The sequence below is a fragment of the Schistocerca piceifrons genome, unplaced genomic scaffold (assembly GCF_021461385.2).
Source record: "Schistocerca piceifrons isolate TAMUIC-IGC-003096 unplaced genomic scaffold, iqSchPice1.1 HiC_scaffold_1238, whole genome shotgun sequence".
In the NCBI taxonomy this organism is placed as follows: domain Eukaryota; kingdom Metazoa; phylum Arthropoda; class Insecta; order Orthoptera; family Acrididae; genus Schistocerca; species Schistocerca piceifrons.
The window spans coordinates 95,001-100,000 of NW_025727057.1; the positions used below are offsets into that span (position 1 = coordinate 95,001).

Here is a 5,000-nt window from a genome sequence, read left to right on the forward strand (position 1 = left end):
ACGTGCCGGCCCACCGAGACACTCAATAAAGAGCACCCTGGTAGGATTTCAACGGGGTCCGCCTCGGGACGCACGAGCACGCACGGGGCGGTCGCACGCCTTCGGCTCGCCCCACCGGCAGGACGTCCCACGATACATGCCAGTTAAACACCGACGGGCGGTGAACCAACAGCGTGGGACACAAATCCAACTACGAGCTTTTTAACCGCAACAACTTTAATATACGCTATTGGAGCTGGAATTACCGCGGCTGCTGGCACCAGACTTGCCCTCCAATAGATACTCGTTAAAGGATTTAAAGTGTACTCATTCCGATTACGGGGCCTCGGATGAGTCCCGTATCGTTATTTTTCGTCACTACCTCCCCGTGCCGGGAGTGGGTAATTTGCGCGCCTGCTGCCTTCCTTGGATGTGGTAGCCGTTTCTCAGGCTCCCTCTCCGGAATCGAACCCTGATTCCCCGTTACCCGTTACAACCATGGTAGGCGCAGAACCTACCATCGACAGTTGATAAGGCAGACATTTGAAAGATGCGTCGCCGGTACGAGGACCGTGCGATCAGCCCAAAGTTATTCAGAGTCACCAAGGCAAACGGACCGGACGAGCCGACCGATTGGTTTTGATCTAATAAAAGCGTCCCTTCCATCTCTGGTCGGGACTCTGTTTGCATGTATTAGCTCTAGAATTACCACAGTTATCCAAGTAACGTGGGTACGATCTAAGGAACCATAACTGATTTAATGAGCCATTCGCGGTTTCACCTTAATGCGGCTTGTACTGAGACATGCATGGCTTAATCTTTGAGACAAGCATATGACTACTGGCAGGATCAACCAGGGAGCTGCGTCAACTAGAGCTGAGCAGCCGGCCGCCCGGGAGTGTGTCCCGGGGGCCCGCGCGAACACGCAAGCGTCCGCTCAATCATTCTGCAAACAGGAGGAGGCTGAGCTCCCCTGCACAATACACCTCGAAACCCTCTCAGGTCCCGGCGGCGCGCAGCGCCGTCCCAAGTACTTGGTCGGGTTCGAGAGAGGCGCAATCGCCCGGAGTTAGGCGAGTAGACGCTTTCGGTGCGACCACCCGTGCTCCCAACTGAGCTTGCCGCTGCCGACAGAGGCCCGGGAGCGTGCTGTCGTGGCATTGCCGGCGGGAGACAACACGCGCCACCTACGGTGACCGGCAGCTCCAACGCCAGCGCCACAGAAGGACAAAAGCCCCACTTGGGTGCCGAAGCGAACTCTCCCAGCACAGCGCACACGCCAACACATCCGCACAGCTGCGATACAAACCACCAGCGAGAACCGCTGGGGCGACCGAGCAGCAGACGGCGTCGCGGCGCCGAGCGCCGGGCGGCGGCGCATCCTCAACGCACACAGTCCTCAATCGGACCAGCACACTGCAGATGTCCACCGCGCTTCGCACCGGGCCCGCGAGGACCTACTTTGGCCGCACGGCGCCGCGCGCAGGGTGCGCCGGCGCGCAGCTGCGACGCCTGCCGCGTCCGTCGGCCGGCGCGCCTGCCACTGGCCGCCCCCACCAGCCGGCTGTAGCGCGTGCGCCCACGCACCGCGCGGCCAGCACGCCGGGAGGCGCCCCCTCACCGGCCGGGGACGGTCCCACCCAGCCACCGCCGCGTATCGCTTCACACCCAGATGCCGTTCAGTTTCGTCGGCATGGTGGGTATCGCTGGAACAACCGGTTAGTACCTCAACCTATCGTCGCCATCACCGATTCACCCCTAGCGAGAACAACCGCACCACAACGGGTTACCATTTCTTCATTTGCGTAACTTCACCAGAAAACGTAGGCGTCCATCGCCATTTGCAACTTCAACCATTATTGCATGCCTGTGTCAGGTGTCACGCCACACTACGTCTGCCCACATACACGCAACAAAATGTGCACGCCTAGACAATACGTGGAAGGTGGCCCCCGTACGTATGCGATGTCCATTGCTCGAACGACTGTCAACCGGCTTCTGTAGCATGTCGCAGATATGGAACGCGCTGCACCATGCCATCACGGTGTGTGAGGAGAGACGACTAGGTCCGAATACATCAACAGACAGCTCATGCTGATCGCCATCCACGGCGTCCGTTCCTCCCACACGTCTCTATGGCGTACCACACTGCAATCCAGCTCTCATAGGGAGACGACACGTAGCTGCGTGCACAATATTTGCACTGTATGGTCCGCCGTTTTTGGGCGCAGTCGTTGTACGGTCACACATGTGCCACGATGTATCATTCAGTACATAAGGACGAATGTGCAGTACAGATTGTGGTTCACGCGTACGACATCAGCGGACAGTTGACACAGGCCGCACCACAACGTAGCCTGCGTACGTCGCATGCGAAGGGCATTGAACATGCAAACTTGTCACCAACCACCTTGCGAAGGCAGGGGGCAAGGTGGGGACGTGGGGAGAGGTGGGGGGGGGGGGGGGGCGGCATGTACGCCCTGCTGCCATCCACATTACAGTGTACAGCAGGAGCATGTGGAAAGTCAGCAAGACTTGCAAGGTGTTTAACATGAAGCGATACACAGGGGAGCGGGCAGTGCGAGTAGCGAACTATATTGCGAGGGTTGCGGGTGGGCAACACTACACTAATTGAACGAGTCGTATAACAATTACAGAGCAGGTTTAGGCGACAACGTGGGTTACGATAGGCGACAACGTGGGTTACGTTAGGGGACAACGTGGGTTACGTTAGGGGACAACGTGGGTTACGTTAGGGGACAACGTGGGTTACGTTAGGGGACAACGTGGGTTACGTTAGGGGACAACGTGGGTTACGTTAGGGGACAACGTGGGTTACGTTAGGGGACAACGTGGGTTAGGTTAAGGCACAACATGGGTTAGGTTAAGGCACAACATGGGTTAGGTTAAGGCACAACATGGGTTAGGTTAAGGCACAACATGGGTTAGGTTAAGGCACAACATGGGTTAGGTTACGGCACAACATGGGTTAGGTTAAGGCACAACATGGGTTAGGTTAGGGGACAACATGGGTTAGGTTAGGGGACAACATGGGTTAGGTTAAGGCACAACATGGGTTAGGTTAAGGCACAACATGGGTTAGGTTAGGGGACAACATGGGTTAGGTTAGGGCACAACATGGGTTAGGTTAGGGGACAACATGGGTTAGGTTAGGGGACAACATGGGTTAGGTTAGGGGACAACATGGGTTAGGTTAGGGGACAACATGGGTTAGGTTAGGGGACAACATGGGTTAGGTTAGGGGACAACATGGGTTAGGTTAGGGGACAACATGGGTTAGGTTAAGGCACAACATGGGTTAGGTTAGGGGACAACATGGGTTAGGTTAGGGGACAACATGGGTTAGGTTAGGGGACAACATGGGTTAGGTTAGGGGACAACATGGGTTAGGTTAAGGCACAACATGGGTTAGGTTAGGGCACAACATGGGTTAGGTTAGGGCACAACATGGGTTAGGTTAGGGCACAACATGGGTTAGGTTAGGGGACAACATGGGTTAGGTTAGGGGACAACATGGGTTAGGTTAGGGGACAACATGGGTTAGGTTAGGGGACAACATGGGTTAGGTTAGGGGACAACATGGGTTAGGTTAGGGGACAACATGGGTTAGGTTAGGGGACAACATGGGTTAGGTTAGGGGACAACATGGGTTAGGTTAGGGGACAACATGGGTTAGGTTAGGGGACAACATGGGTTAGGTTAAGGCACAACATGGGTTAGGTTAAGGCACAACATGGGTTAGGTTAGGGGACAACATGGGTTAGGTTAGGGGACAACATGGGTTAGGTTAGGAGGGACAACATGGGTTAGGTTAAGGCACAACATGGGTTAGGTTAGGGGACAACATGGGTTAGGTTAAGGCACAACATGGGTTAGGTTAGGGGACAACATGGGTTAGGTTAGGGGACAACATGGGTTAGGTTAAGGCACAACATGGGTTAGGTTAAGGCACAACATGGGTTAGGTTAAGGCACAACATGGGTTAGGTTAGGGGACAACATGGGTTAGGTTAGGGGACAACTTGGGTTAGGTTAGGGGACAACATGGGTTAGGTTAAGGCACAACATGGGTTAGGTTAAGGCACAACATGGGTTAGGTTAGGGGACAACATGGGTTAGGTTAGGGGACAACATGGGTTAGGTTAGGGGACAACATGGGTTAGGTTAAGGCACAACATGGGTTAGGTTAGGGGACAACATGGGTTAGGTTAAGGCACAACATGGGTTAGGTTAGGGGACAACATGGGTTAGGTTAGGGGACAACATGGGTTAGGTTAAGGCACAACATGGGTTAGGTTAAGGCACAACATGGGTTAGGTTAAGGGACAACATGGGTTAGGTTAGGGGACAACTTGGGTTAGGTTAGGGGACAACATGGGTTAGGTTAAGGCACAACATGGGTTAGGTTAAGGCACAACATGGGTTAGGTTAAGGTACAACATGGGTTAGGTTAAGGTACAACATGGGTTAGGTTAGGTTACACGTTGTTGTAAGGAAAGGTGTGGGGGGGGGGGGGGGGGCGGGGGCGGCAGGTTCGTTGATAGTGATTATAGTAAGTGAATGCTTGTGACATGATGAGATTTGTCACGTCAGGATGCACCTTTGGCTTATTAGAGGCGGCGCTCCAATTCTATGCTTGTGTCAGACCTGTGTCTTTGACTCATGTCATTGTTTGTGCGCTGTGACAGGAGGTACTATTGTGATGTTGGGTGCACCGTTGTATAGGACATGTGTGGGTGTTGGTGCCCTTATCTGCGCAATGGTGGATGTCGAAAGGGTGGGATATTCTATTTTCCGCATGGACCTCCTGGTCTGGTTGTGATAGTGTGGATTGTGTAATGTGGCGGAGAGGATGCACTGGATGTTGTTCCATGCTGGTGCTTACATATTGTATGTGCGCCTGTTAGAAGCAGAGAGTGGTGCGTGATCAGAGTGTCTGGCTGACGTGTGGTTCCCATTGTGGGCAGACTCTTTCAGCATGTATACGGACAGTTGTATATA

General features: G+C 54.1%; 1 non-coding gene across 1 annotated transcript in view; it reads right to left on the bottom strand.

The window, feature by feature from the left end:
- The window catches only part of LOC124730358, a 1,910-nt gene extending 1,071 nt beyond the window's left edge, over nucleotides 1-839 (bottom strand). Inside the window, exon 1 of the ribosomal RNA XR_007007989.1 lies at nucleotides 1-839. This exon is cut by the window's left edge and continues 1,071 nt beyond it. This is a non-coding gene — a ribosomal RNA (small subunit ribosomal RNA).
- Between the last annotated feature and the right edge of the window lie 4,161 nt (nucleotides 840-5,000).